This window comes from Rhinatrema bivittatum, chromosome 6 (assembly GCF_901001135.1).
Source record: "Rhinatrema bivittatum chromosome 6, aRhiBiv1.1, whole genome shotgun sequence".
Taxonomy (NCBI): Eukaryota; Metazoa; Chordata; class Amphibia; order Gymnophiona; family Rhinatrematidae; genus Rhinatrema; species Rhinatrema bivittatum.
The window spans coordinates 215,165,954-215,180,556 of record NC_042620.1 but is presented as its reverse complement, the minus strand read 5'-3'; positions in this window follow the sequence as shown (position 1 = coordinate 215,180,556).

The following is a 14,603-nucleotide window of genomic DNA, read 5'->3' as shown; positions in this document are numbered from 1 at the left end:
TAGCTGCTCTTGACACTGTTGATCACCACCTACTTGTAACACCCCTTGTCTCTAATCTGAAGCTCCTCCGGTATCATGCTGCATTCAAAGAACATGATTGAAATTCCTGTAGATCTGAACTCCTTTTATAGGTCTTCCCGTCAGGTCTTACTGTGGTGCTGGCTGCTGACATCACATCCTGCATGAGTAAATAAAGAAGACCTTTGTGACCAAACAGTGCCTCAGCAACAGGTCCTCTTGCTCTGCAATGCATGTTGCTTCTCCTGATCCTGCCTTTGCTTCCAGTTCCTGTTTCAGCCTTTCCTTCTGTCGTAGTTCCTGCTCTTGCCTTGGCTCCCTGGCCCCATTCCTCTCTCCGCCTTGCCTGTTCCAGTTCCTGTTTCCTACCTTGCCGTCTCTTGCTCCCACTCCATGTTTTAGCCCTTATTTTCCTCTGGACTGATCTCTCGTACTTCACCTTCGCTTGTTATGCTGCCAGCCCTGATCTCTGCTTGATATCCATCTCTGCCTGAATGTTGTCTGCCCTGACCTTTGGTCTGTCCTTGTATCCCCTTCATTCATTTGGACCATGCTTAAGCCCTGCTGGCCCCTGAACCCAATGGCTCAGCATGCAAGGAAAGGGGTTGGTAAAGGTGAAATCACTTATCTCTGAGTGCATCCCAGTGGTGTAGCCAGAACTGATATTTTGGCAGGGCCAAAGGTTAACCGGGATGGGCATTAGGCAGAAGGTTGTGAGCATGCTAATTATACTGTTATCAATAAACCTTTCTCCCACAGCAGTCTCTGCCACAATATCCCACTCTTCCCCTTTAAGAGAGAGAGAGACTTCTGGAGATGAGGACTTGAAAGAGAGACTGCTAGGACAAGGTGGGGTGATGAGATGACTCCCATCTGCCCATCTCTCATCTTGCCTCACAAATTTGCTTCACTTTTTTGAAGGAGTTGTTGTTAAACATGTGGATAAAGGTGAACCGGTAGATGAAGTATACTTGGGTTTTCAGAAGGCGTTTGACAAAGTTCCTCATGAGAGGCTTCTAGGAAAATTAAAAAGTCATGGGATAGATGGTAATGTCTTTCATGGATTGCAAACTGGCTAAAAGGAAACAGAGAGTAGGATTAAATGGACAATTTTCTCAGTGGAAGGGAGTGGGCAGTGGAGTGCCTCAGGGATCTGTATTGGGACCCTTACTTTTCAATATGTTTATAAATGATCTGGAAAGAAATACGACAAGTGAGATAATCAAATTTGCAGATGACACAAAATTGTTCAGAGTAGTTAAATCACAAGCAGATTGTGATAAATTGCAGGAAGACCTTGTGAGACTGGAAAATTGGGCATCAAAATGGCAGATGAAATTTAATGTGGATAAGTGCAAGGTGATGCATATAGGGAAAAATAATCCATGCTATAATTACACAATGTTGGGTTCCATATTAGGTGCTACAACCCAAGAAAGAGATCTAGGCGTCATAGTGGATAACACATTGAAATCGTCGGTTCAGTGTGCTGCAGCAGTCAAAAAGCAAACAGAATGTTGGGAATTATTAGAAAGGGAATGGTGAATAAAACGAAAAATGACATAATGCCTCTGTATCACTCCATGGTGAGACCGCACCTTGAATACTATGTACAATTCTGGTCACCGCATCTCAAAAAAGATATAATTGCGATGGAGAAGGTACAGAGAAGGGCTACCAAAATGATAAGGGGAATGGAACAGCTCCCCTATGAGGAAAGACTAAAGAGGTTAGGACTTTTCAGCTTGGAGAAGAGTCGGCCTGAGGGGGGATACGATAGAGGTGTTTAAAATCATGAGAGGTCTAGAACGGGTAGATGTGAATCTGTTTTTTACTCTTTCAGATAATAGAAGGACTAGGGGGCAATCCATGAAGTTAGCATGTGGCACATTTAAAACTAATCGGAGAAAGTTCTTTTTTACTCAATGCACAATTAAACTCTGGAATTTGTTGGCAGAGGATGTGGTTAGTGCAGTTAGTATAGCTGTGTTTAAAAAAGATTGGATAAGTTCTTGGAGGAGAAGTCCATTACCTGCTATTAAGTTGACTTAGAAAATAGCCACTGCTATTACTAGCAACGGTAACATGGAATAGACTTAGTTTTTGGGTACTTGCCAGGTTCTTATGGCCTGGTTTGGCCACTGTTGGAAACAGGATGCTGGGCTTGATGGACCCTTGGTCTGACCCAGTAAGGCATGTTCTTATGTTCTTATCTCCTATTCTGTCCTCAGTAGTCTCTCTCCCAATTCCTGCTCATCTCCAGCAGTCTCTCTCTCAAGTCTCAACCCCCCTCCCCCTTTCCCTTAGTACAGGGGTGGCTAACTCCAGTCCTCAAGAGTCACAAACAGGCCAGATTTTCAAGATATCCAAAATGAATATGCATGAGATAGATCTGCATTCACTCACTGCCTCTATTATATGCAACTTTATTTCGTCCATATTCATTGTGGATATCCTGAAAACCAGGCCTATTTTTGGTCCTCGGATCCAGAATTTGCCATCCCTGCCTTAGGACCTATCCTGTCCCCAGCAGTTTCTCTCTCTAATCCCCTTCCTATGCTGCTTTTCTCTTAAGTGAGCACACTGCTGAGTCTTCCTAGAGGTGTTATTTGCTATTTAGCAGACTCGGGGATTGGATCAATAGGGACCCCGCCAAAACTTTGGCAACAATAGAACTAATCATCATCCTTCTCCCATCCCTCTGAGAATGAGCCTATAACAATACATAATTGATCATACTTTTAAACATAAAACTTTAAATGAATATTCAAATTCTGGTATCACTTTAATAATAGCAACACAAACTCTCTCCACTGCCAGGCACATTATAAAGTAATACAAAACCTCTCATAACCTATAGAGCAAACCTAGAATACCATAACAGTATTATCTCCCAGAACTTACGCAGTGAGGACCCAGGGCCAGTGCTACCTCTTTTGCTGCCCTGTGCAAACCATTGTCTCCCATGCAACCTCTTTCTCAGGCTTCTGAGTGTCTGGACATTGCTTATTGGAAACCAATGCAGTTGAGATATAGCAGGCTACCAGATTTCTGATGGACGAATCTGGGACATTTGTTTTCTGTAGTACCAGCAGCATGCAAGCTTTTGGGGTCATGGGGTCACTGTCCCTCATGCCTGCAACCTAGGAGTCATAATTGACAATGAACTATCCTTCAAGAACCATATCACTTCTAAAATCAAAGACGGATATTACAAACTCCTAACCCTACGTCATCTAAAACCTTTCCTTTCCCCCAAAGACTTCAGAACAGTCCTTCAGCTACTCATCTTCTCCAACCTGGATTACTGCAACTCCCTGCTGTTCAACTTACCCCTACCACCATCTGACCTCTCCAAATCCTCCAAAACACAGTACCAGAATACTCACTAGAACTAAAAAACACAATCACATTACTCCAACACTTATATCACTACACTGGCTCCCAATAAAATTCAGGATAGAATACAAAATACTATCCATATTATACAAAAAAATATACGAAAAACAAACAAACTGGCTAAGTACATCTATAAAATTACACTCTCCAAACAGAAATCTTCGCTCAGCTAACAAAGGTCTATTAAAGATTCCACCTGCTTGTTCCAAACAACTTACTTCAACTCGTAAGAGAGCCATATCCCTAGGAAGTCCCAAACTCTGGAACACTCTCCCAACCAAACTTAGAACACAGAAAAATTTAAAAACTTTCAAAAAAGAACTAAGAACCTGGATGTTTTCCAAAACCTATCAAAACACCCAATGACTCTCAGATATTACTTCCCTCCTACTGGCCCTATGCAAACATCTGGAACCAATGCAAGCACGTAATAGAACACATAACTGAACCTGTATAGTTTTGACATCTGAACTACGTTTATAAAGCATACAATATCTATGTTAACAATCGCATGAATCTTTTGGAAAATCTGTTAAACATCAAAACTTTGTAAACCGTTGTGATGGTGAAACCAAATGACGGTATATAAAACTCGATAAATAAATAAATGGGGGAAAGGGATGGAGGAGATGGTGGTCCAGTGGACTTTCCACACAAAAACTGTAGTAATCTATCCTTTTAAAATATGTAAAAGTACAAATTTTGTTACCATAAAATATTTCAACCACAATATATAAGCCTCAGGACTATAGGGTATGTCCTGTATACAAGAAAAGTAATGACACACCAGAGAAGGTCAAATCAGTAAATGAAATCCTACTAGTCCCAAAATATAGATTTTGTGTAGGAGACATGTTCAGATCAGTGACTTTGAACTGGGTCCCAGAATATTTTACAATAATCAGTTAATATTGTCCAGCCAGGTTCCAGATAGGTCTGATTGACAAACTGAAGAGTAGGAAATCACCTGGACCGGATGATATACACCCCAGGGTTCTGAAAGAACTAAAAAATGAAATTTCAGACCTATTTCAATTAATTTGTAACCTATCATTAAAATTATCCGAAGTACCTGAAGATTGGAAGATGAACAATGTAACCCCTATATTTAAAAAGGGATCCAGGGGTGATCCGGGAATTATAGAACAGTGAGCCTGACTTTAGTGCCGGGAAAAATTGTGGAAACTATTATAAAGAATAAAATCACAAAACATTTAGATAGACATAATTTGATGGGACATAGCCAACATGGATTTACCTAAGGGAAGTCTTGCCTCACAAATCTCCTACATTTTTTTGAACGGGTAAATAAACATGTGGACAAAGGTGAACCAGTAGATGTGGTGTATTTGGATTTTCAGAAGGTGTTCAACAAAGTTCCGCATGAAAGGCTTCTAAGAAAACTAAAAAGTAATGGGATAGGAGGTGATGTCCTTTTGTGGATTGTAAACTGGTTAAAAGACAGGAAACAGAGTAGGATTAAATGGTTTGTTTTCACAGTGGAAAAAGGTAAACAGTGGAGTGCCTCAGGGATCTGTACTTGGACCGGTGCTTTTTAATATATTTATAAATGGTCTGAAAAGGGGTACAAAGAGTGAGGTGATCATATGTGCGGATGTCACTAAATTATGCAGAGTAGTTAAATCTCAAGCAGATTGTGATGAATTGCAGGAGGACCTTGCAAGACTGGAAGATTAAGCTTCCAGGTGGCAGATGAAATTTAATGTGGAAAAGTGCAAAAGTGATGCATATAGGGAAAAATAACCTTTGTTGTATTTACACAATGTTAGGTTCTATCTTAGGAGTTACCACCCAGGAAAGAGATCTAGGTGTCATAGTGGAGAATACATTGAAATTGTCGGCTCAGTGCGCTGTGGTGATCAAACAAGCATAATGTTAGGAATTATTAAGAAGGGAATTGGAAATAAAATGGAGGATGTCATAATGCCATGGTGAAACTGCACCTTGAATACTGTGTACAATTCTGGTCACCGCATCTCAAAAAGGATATAGCTGCACTGGAGAAAGTGTAGATAAGGGTGACCAAAATGATAAGGGGCATGGAACGACTGCCCTATGAGGAAAGGCTAAAGAAGTTAGGGATGTTCAGTTTGGAGAAGAAATGACTGGGGGGGGGGGGGGCGGTATGATAGAAGTCTACAAAATAATGAAAGGACATGAACAAGTTAATGTAAATTGGTTATTTACTCTTTCAGATAATAGAAGGACCAGGGGGCACTCCATGAAGTTAGCAAGTAGCTCATTTAAAACAAATCGAAGAAATTCTTTTTTACTCAGCGCATAGTTAAGCTCTGGAATTCATTAATTAATTAAATTTCCCTCTCACTATCTGTGCACAGAGGACTTGCGGTTTCTTACATGTATTGAATAGAAATTACACACTCTCACTCTCTCCCTTTGTATTCATACACTTACTACAGGTCACTTTTTAAAGACCAGGTATTTAAATAATATAAGGCTGAGTCAGTTCTTATAACCCTTTTAGGATTAATTATAGCTTTACACTCTGCTCTGTAGTACAGATATGATATCACACCACTGCACTTATATCTGTTTTTTTCTTAGCATACTCACAGTTCTGTCTGTTAAACTCTGAGCACTAATCTGTTTCCAGAGTTTGAATTGTTTCTTGATATTAGAGTAATATTCTCACATTAGGTGGGAGATGCTGTTTTGAAATACTGAATTTTTTTTTTTTATCAGTACAGCTCTTATAGTGCAGTTCTGGTACTCATTTACCTTACCAGCAACTTGACCAGCAGTTTAGGAGAATTGATCCTTAAACCCAATATTAGTTTGCCAGACACCTTGTCCCAGATTACTGAGGCTGTCTGTCTCTCCATTCACCAAGAATCCAGTTATCACATAGTAGAGGTTCTCTCAGGAGATAAACTTAAGAACATAAGAAAATGCCATTCTGGGTCAGACCAAGGGTCCATCAAGCCCAGCATCCTGTTTCCAACAGTGGCCAATCCAGGCCATAAGAACCTGGCAAGTACCCAAAAACTAAGTCTATTCCATGTTACCATTGCTAATGGCAGTGGCTATTCTCTAAGGGGTAGATTTTCAGAGCCCTGCTCGCCTAAATCCGCCCAAAACCGGGCGGATTTAGGCGAGCAGGGCCCTGCGCGCCGGGAAGCCTATTTTACATAGGCCTCCCGGCGCGCGCAGAGCCCCGGGACTCGCGTAAGTCCCGGGGTTCTCGGAGGGGGGCGTGTCGGGGGGCGGGCCCGGTCGTCGCGGCGTTCCGGGGGCGTGTCGGCAGCGTTTTGGGGGCGGGTACGGGGCGTGGCTACGGCCCGGGGGCGTGGCCGCGCCCTCCGTACCCGCCCCCAGGTCACGGCCCGGCGCGCAGCAGGCCCGCTGGCGCGCGGGGATTTACGTCTCCCTCCGGGAGGCGTAAATCCCCCGACAAAGGTAAGCGGGGGGTGTAGACAGGGCTGGGCGGGTGGGTTAGGTAGGGGAAGGGAGGGGAAGGTGAGGGGAGGGCAAAGGAAAGTTCCCTCCAAGGCCGCTCCGATTTCGGAGCGGCCTTGGAGGGAACGGGGGGAGGCAGCGCGGCTCGGCGCGCGCAGGCTATACAAAATCAATAGCCTTGCGCGCGCCGATCCAGGATTTTAGTGGATACGCGCGGCTCCGCGCGTATCTACTAAAATCCAGCGTACTTTTGCTTGAGTCTGATGCGCAAGCAAAAGTAGGCTGATCGCGCTTCTTTTAAAATCTACCCCTAAGTGAACTTAATAGCAGGTAATGGACTTCTCCTCCAAGAACTTATCCAATCCTTTTTTAAACACAGCTATACTAACTGCACTAACCACATCCTCTGGCAACAAATTCCAGAGTTTAATTCTGCGTTGAGTAAAAAAGAACTTTCTTCGATTAGTTTTAAATGTGCCCCATGCTAACTTCATGGAGTGCCCCCTAGTCTTTCTACTATCCGAAAGAGTAAATAACCGATTTACATCTACCCGTTCTAGACCTCTCATGATTTTAAACATCTATATCATATCCCCCCTCAGCCGTCTCTTCTCCAAGCTGAAAAGTCCTAACCTCTTTAGTCTTTCCTCATAGGGGAGCTGTTCCATTCCCCTTATCATTTTGGTAGCCCTTCTCTGTACCGTCTCCATCGCAATTATATCTTTTTTGAGATGCGGCGACCAGAATTGTACACAGTATTCAAGGTGCGATCTCACCATGGAGCGATACAGGGGCATTATGACACTTTCCGTTTCATTCACCATTCTCTTTCTAATAATTCCCAACATTCTGTTTGCTTTTTTGACTGCCGCAGCACACTGAACCGACAATTTCAATGTGTTATCCACTATGACACCTAGATCTCTTTCTTGGGTTGTAGCACCTAATATGGAACCCAACATTGTGTAATTATAGCATGGGTTATTTTTCCCTATATGCATCACCTTGCACTTATCCACATTAAATTTCATCTGCCATTTGGATGCCCAATTTTCCAGTCTCACAAGGTCTTCCTGCAATTTATCACAATCTGCTTGTGATTTAACTACTCTGAACAATTTTGTGTCATCTGCAAATTTGATTATCTCACTCGTCGTATTTCTTTCCAGATCATTTATAAATATATTGAAAAGTAAGGGTCCCTATACAGATCCCTGAGGCACTCCACTGTCCACTCCCTTCCACTGAGAAAATTGTCCATGTAATTCTACTCTCTGTTTCCTGTCTTTTAGCCAGTTTGCAATCCATGAAAGGACATCGCCACCTATCCCATGACTTTTTACTTTTCCTAGAAGCCTCTCATGAGGAACTTTGTCAAAAGCCTTCTGAAAATTCAAGTATACTATATCTACCGGTTCACCTTTATCCACATGTTTATTAACTCCTTCAAAAAAATGAAACAGATTTGTGAGGCAAGACTTGCCCTGGGTAAAGCCATGCTGACTTTGTTCCATTAAACCATGTCTTTCTATATGATCTGTGATTTTTATGTTTAGAACACTTTCCACTATTGTTCCTGGCACTGAAGTCAGGCTAACCGGTCTGTAGTTTCCCGGATCGCCCCTGGAGCCCTTTTTAAATATTGGGGTTACATTTGCTATCCTCCAGTCTTCAGGTACAATGGATGATTTTAATGATAGGTTACAAATTTTTACTAATAGGTCTGAAATGTCATTTTTTAGTTCCTTCAGAACTCTGGGGTGTATACCATCCGGTCCAGGTGATTTACTACTCTTCAGTTTGTCAATCAGGCCTACCACATCTTCTCTCATGGGCTTTAATATCTCCTGTTCCCCTTCATATCAGAGAAACAGAGATATAGCAGGGATATGCACAATAGTATAACTGGATGTGTGAACAGAAATTCACTTCACAATCACACTTATCAGATTCAGATAGCACATGCATTTTCTATCGTGTCTTTATCCTGACTTTTACATGGAATATACTGACTTCACCACTACTAAAACTCTCTGTATGCACTCACACAATACTCACACATTCTCTGGTGTGTGCCTTTCTATCTGTGCTTTCTACTACTTTTTAAACTTTCTGAGCAGGTTCTGGTACAGCTGGGGCATTAAAAACCCTTCTGTTCTGTCTCTCTCAACTGCCACTCTCTGATTGGAATCACAACTGCAACAACTGTCCTATTAGGTTAGCTTGAAGCACTTGGGTTATCATGGATATAGTAAACTAACAGTTTCCAGCAATTCTTAGGTTCCAGCATGGACAATGACAGCATGGGCTATGACTGTCCCAATCAGCTGACAACTTCCACTGAGAGCTGGGGATAGGAACCCTGAAACGCTATACTGTGATAGCCAACTTGTTGCGTCCATCGGTCTCAGACAGCTTCGACCTCTGTGCCTCACCTTTCTCTCTGCTTTCCCTGCTAGCCTTGGGAAGATGGCTATGCCGCGTCTGCATGCCGCTCTCTCCAGCGTCCCTGTAATGGCAATGGCAAGGCTATCCGCCATGTTTCTCCTGAGGGCCTCCTAGGGTGCACGCCACCCATTTCTTTATCCACGTCATAGCGAGAACCTCAGGGGCGGCCCCCTTGAGTGACGTCATGCCATTCGGGTATTTAGCCTGCCCTTCATTTGCTAACAATTCAAGTTAGCAAGAAGTAGACTTGTCCGGTTTAAGCTACTCTACCGCTTCCCTGCTGCCGCTGGAAGCTCTCTCTGCCCTTTGGGGTAATTCTCTAACCTGGGTACCAGCTCCTCAGGGGCTCTTTGCTTTCTTTCAGGTGCCTATCAGGGATCAGGTACTCTCTCCTTGAGGGCCTGCTCTCCCTGCCTCGGTGCCTGTATTCAACTACTTCTGCCTGCTGGGATCTCCCATCTATACAGCTACCAACTTACGGGCCGATTCATTAAAGTCCGCGGGAGAGCGGGCGAACAGGCCACTCTCCTTTGCGCGCGATTCAGTATGCTAATTAGGCCCGGCGGTAAAACCAGGTAAAAGGAGGCGCTAGGGACACTAGCGCGTCCCTAGCGCCTCCTTTTGGATCGGAGTGGTGGCTGTCAGCGGGTTTGACAGCCAACGCTCAATTTTGCCGGCGTCGGTTCTCAAGCCCGCTGACAGCCACAGGCTCGGAAACTGGACGCCGGCAAAATTGAGCGTCCAGTTTTTGACCCAACAGCCGCGGGCCGACTTCAAATGTTTTTGTTTTTTTTTTACTTTTGGAAAGTTTCGGGACCTCCGACTTAATATCGCCATGATATTAAGTCAGAGGGTGCACAGAAAAGCAGTTTTTACTGCTTTTCTGTGCACTTTCCTGGTGCCCGAAGAAATTAGCGCCTACCTTTGGGTAGGCGCTAATTTCTGAAAGCAAAATGTGCGGCTTGGCTGCGCATTTTTTTTTCTGAATCACGCAGGAATACCTAATAGGGTCATCAACATGCATTTGCATGTTGCGGGCGCTATTAGGTTCGGGGGATTGGACGTGCGTTTTCGGCCCCTTACTGAATAAGGGGTAAGGGAAAACGCGCGTCCGATGGCGGGTTAACAGTGCGCTCCGATTGAGGATAATCTCCATTTAGAGGAACTTTTTCAGTAGCCAGTTCATGAATGATCTCTTGATTGAAGAGGTCTTTCTGTAGTTTTCCTTTCTCTATGTTCATCTCCACCTGAGAATGTTTCCTTGAGCCCTCTTCAAAAGGAGAATTCTCCCTCGTGTCCATCTTTGACAACTTTATTTCTGCAAAGGAACCTTCCTTTACTGGAAGTTTTTCAGTAAGGACTTTTTCCGTGATTTCTATTTTTGGAAGGAAATGTTTACTTAAATGAGGCTCACATAATACCGTAGCAGGCTCTTCCTTTGACAGTACTTCATCAGAGGGACTCCTTCCTATTGCAACAGAATGGGCCCTCTCTTCTCCAGAAGAATTTACCTCTTCCCTTTCTATTTGCAAGGAGTAATGATTTTCCTTAGCAATGTCCACCACTGGAAATCCCATGTACCAGATCTTATCCGAGGATTCCTCTGTCCTCTTTGCCAGAGTTTGTTCTGGTATCGGCTGCTCTGGGTATATCTTTCTTCCCTTTCAGAAGGCATTTCCTCTATGTTTATTTTGTACTGTCATTGTTCTACAAACCTTTGGAGCCTCAGCCTCATGTCGACTATCATGTCTTTACTCTTTTTCCTCTCTTCCCCAAATAACTGTTTTGCCTGCTCAGCAAGTTTGTCTAATTTTTCCCATTCAGAACTGAGCCATTCTACTTGTTCTTGCCTCAAAAGATTCCAATCTGCCATCAACTTCTCTTTCTGAGTTTCTTCATTAAGTTCCCACATTAGGATGACCCTTACCGGATCTAACTTCCTTTCTTCTTCACCTGCTGTAATATTTTACTGCAGAAATATCTCCTCTTCATCTGAGTTTGTTTCAGGGCTCTCATTCTCATTCAACTTTCTTTCCCCTTCTGTAAGCCACTGTTATTGCATTTTTATCTCCTGCAATTTCCATTCATTTTCTTCTGTAAGCAAATACTCTATTTCTTCAGTAAGCCTTTCAATTTCTTTCTTTGCAAAGCAGATACATTCTTTTCTCTCTTTTTTTTAAAAAGATGCCAGCCTTCTTCCTGTTGTTTCCTTTTCTCCTCTTGAGACTCTTCCTCATAACACATTAAAGGTACAGTCCTTCCTTCTGGACTGTGTTCTTGCCAGTGAAGAAATTATCTCCCTGGACTAGGCTCACACCACCTAGTAAAATGTCTTCCTGAGCTTCAGTCAGGCATATAGTCTTCTCTTCTTAAAAAATTCCGTTGGTTGTCCTTGGATAATCTTGATCTCCAATATCGTCTAGAATGTCCTGGTCTCTGACACCTGTGTCATAGCCTGAAATTTCTTTTAGATGTAACGTCACTTATTTGTTGATGGCTTAACAGTTCGGCATCTAACTTATCAATCATTTTGCGCATTTCAGCTCACCAGTCTCCCATGGCTGAATTTTCTCTTGAAGAGGTTTCTCACTGGAGAAGGAAAAATAAGGAACCCAAGCACAGAAAACAGACAGAGAGCAGCCAATACCTAGGAAACCACCTCAGTAAACCAAATTCACCCAAACCTCTGTAGAATAAAGGTATGGAAAAAAAAATTAACAGGTAATCCTGTTCTTGTGAAGCTAATTCTTTAACTACTCTAAATAATTATGTATCATCCACAAATTTGATAACCTCATTCTTTGTATACCTTTCCAGATCATTGATAAATATATTGAAAAGCACTGGTCCAAGTACAGATCCCTGAGGCACTCCACTGTTTACCCTTTTCCACTGAGAAAATTGACCATTTAATCCTACTCTCTATTTTCTGTCTTTTAACCAGTTTGTAAGCTACAAAAGGACATTGCCTCCTATCCCATGACTCTTTAGTTTTCTTAGAAGCCTCTTATGAAGGCCTTTGTCAAACACCTTCTGAAAATCCAAATACACTACATCTTCCGGTTCACCTTTATTTACTTGTTTATTAACCCCTTCAAAAAAATGAAGGAGATTTGTTAGGCAAGACTTCCCTTGGGTAAATTCATGTTGACTGTGTTCCATTAAACCATGTCTTTCTATATGCTCTGTTATTTTGATCTTTAGAATAGTTTCCACAATGATATGATAATGCACAAGAAGCTAATATTTTGCCATGGAAAAGAAGTTCTAGAACAAGCAGCTATGATATAAAGCTTCAATGAGGTACATAAGAACATAAGAAATTGCCATGCTGGGTCAGACCAAGGGTCCATCAAGCCCAGCATCCTGTTTCCAACAGAGGCCAAACCAGGCCACAAGAACTTGGCAATTATCCAAACACTAAGAAGATCCCATGCTACTGATGCAATTAATAGCAGTGGCTATTCCCTAAGTAAACTTGATTAATAGCCATTAATGGACTTCTCCTCCAAGAACTTATCCAAACCTTTTTTGAACCCAGCTACACTAACTGCACTAACCACATCCTCTGGCAACAAATTCCAGAGCTTTATTGAGCGTTGAGCGGTGAGTAATGGTCAGAAAATATTTCATCATGGTTTTTGTGTGAAATGACCATCCAAAGAAGGCGATGGAGACAAAAACAGAACTAAAGAAAAGACAAGATCCCTAATGTGCTGCTCCTTCTCTGTCTTCTGGATTTTTGTACAAATTTTTCAGAAAGATAATCTGAATGCTAAGGTATACAATGGACATATTACATTCTAATGGATTTAATGAAAAGAAAAGTAAAGTACAAAATTTGTTAGTCACTTGGAACTCTGCCTAATCTACCTTAACAGACGAAAACCTCTGCCTGAAGGCTTATGCTGAGGTGTGGGTTTTGATTGATCAAATACATTCTTGGTGACACTGACTATTTGCACACATCACATAATACAAGTTTCTATCATGCCAGAAACCACAAACTTTAACTGAATACATGAGTGAGGGAGCTCATTGCAATAAGGCAGGTGTATGTACTCACTGTAACATAAACAGGAGTAAGTATTTTGGGGTGTGATGTTATTTTAAAACATTAGGGGTAAATTTTCAAAGATATGCACCGATTTTACCACATGCGTGAGTTGCCGAGCGCATGTTCTAAAACCTGATACTCTTGCACACGTGTGCCCGATTTTGTATCGGCATGCGTACGTGTGCGGATACCCACTCGCACCAAGGGGAGGGGGATTTTTTAACAGACGCGTGGCAGCGTGATCGGGTCTTTGCCCAGTTCCCTATCCTCCTAACTAACCTTCCTCCCTTTTCCCCACTCCACTCCACCCCGACCCCTAAACCCACCCTAACCCTCTTATTTGTTTTGTTTTTTTAACTTACCTGCTCCTCTGAGCAGAAGTAAGTTCCGCGCACAGGCTGGCTGCTGGCGCACGCTTCACTGGGTTAGTGCAAAATGGCACTGTCCTGGCTGGCCCCCGTCCTGCCTCGCTTAGACCCCAAACCAGGCCCAAATCCCAGCCTGCCCCTTTCCAAAAACCCCGGCTCTTCCACATGTACCAGGAGATACGTGCGTGGCCAGGCCAGGCCAGGTCGTTTTGAAATTGTACTCGGCGTGCGCTTGGCTCAGCCACACACGTATCTCCTGGGATTTTCACTCGTTGGCTTTTGAAAATTTACTTGTTAATACTTATTCTTAGTTTGTTTTTGGTTTTTTTGTTTTAGAATTCCATACTGGGTCAGACCAAGGGTCCATCAAGCCCAGCATCCTGTTTCCAACAGTGGCCAATCCAAGCTATAAGTTCCTGGCAAGTACCCAAAAACTAAGTTTATCCCATGTTACTGATGCTAGTAATAGTGGCTATTTCTAAGTCAACTTGATTAATAGCAGGTAATGGACTTCTCCTCCAAGAACTTATCCAAATCTTTTTTAAACCCAGCTACACTAACTGTACTAACCACATCCTCTGGCAACAAATTCCAGAGTTTAATTGTGCTTTGAGTGAAAAAGAATTTTCTCCGATTAGTTTTAAATGTGCCACATGCTAACTTCATAGAGTGCCCCCTAGTCCTTCTATTATCTGAAAGAGTAAATAACCAATTCACATTTACCTGTTCTAGACCTCTCATAACTCTATTGCATGTTCATTGCAGATATCTTGAAAGCCTGATTGGCTGAGGGTCCCCCAAGAGTGACGGATTTAGGATTTTTGTCACCACCTAGACCTGTTGGTGCTGTTGCCTCTGTCACCCCCCCAACACAC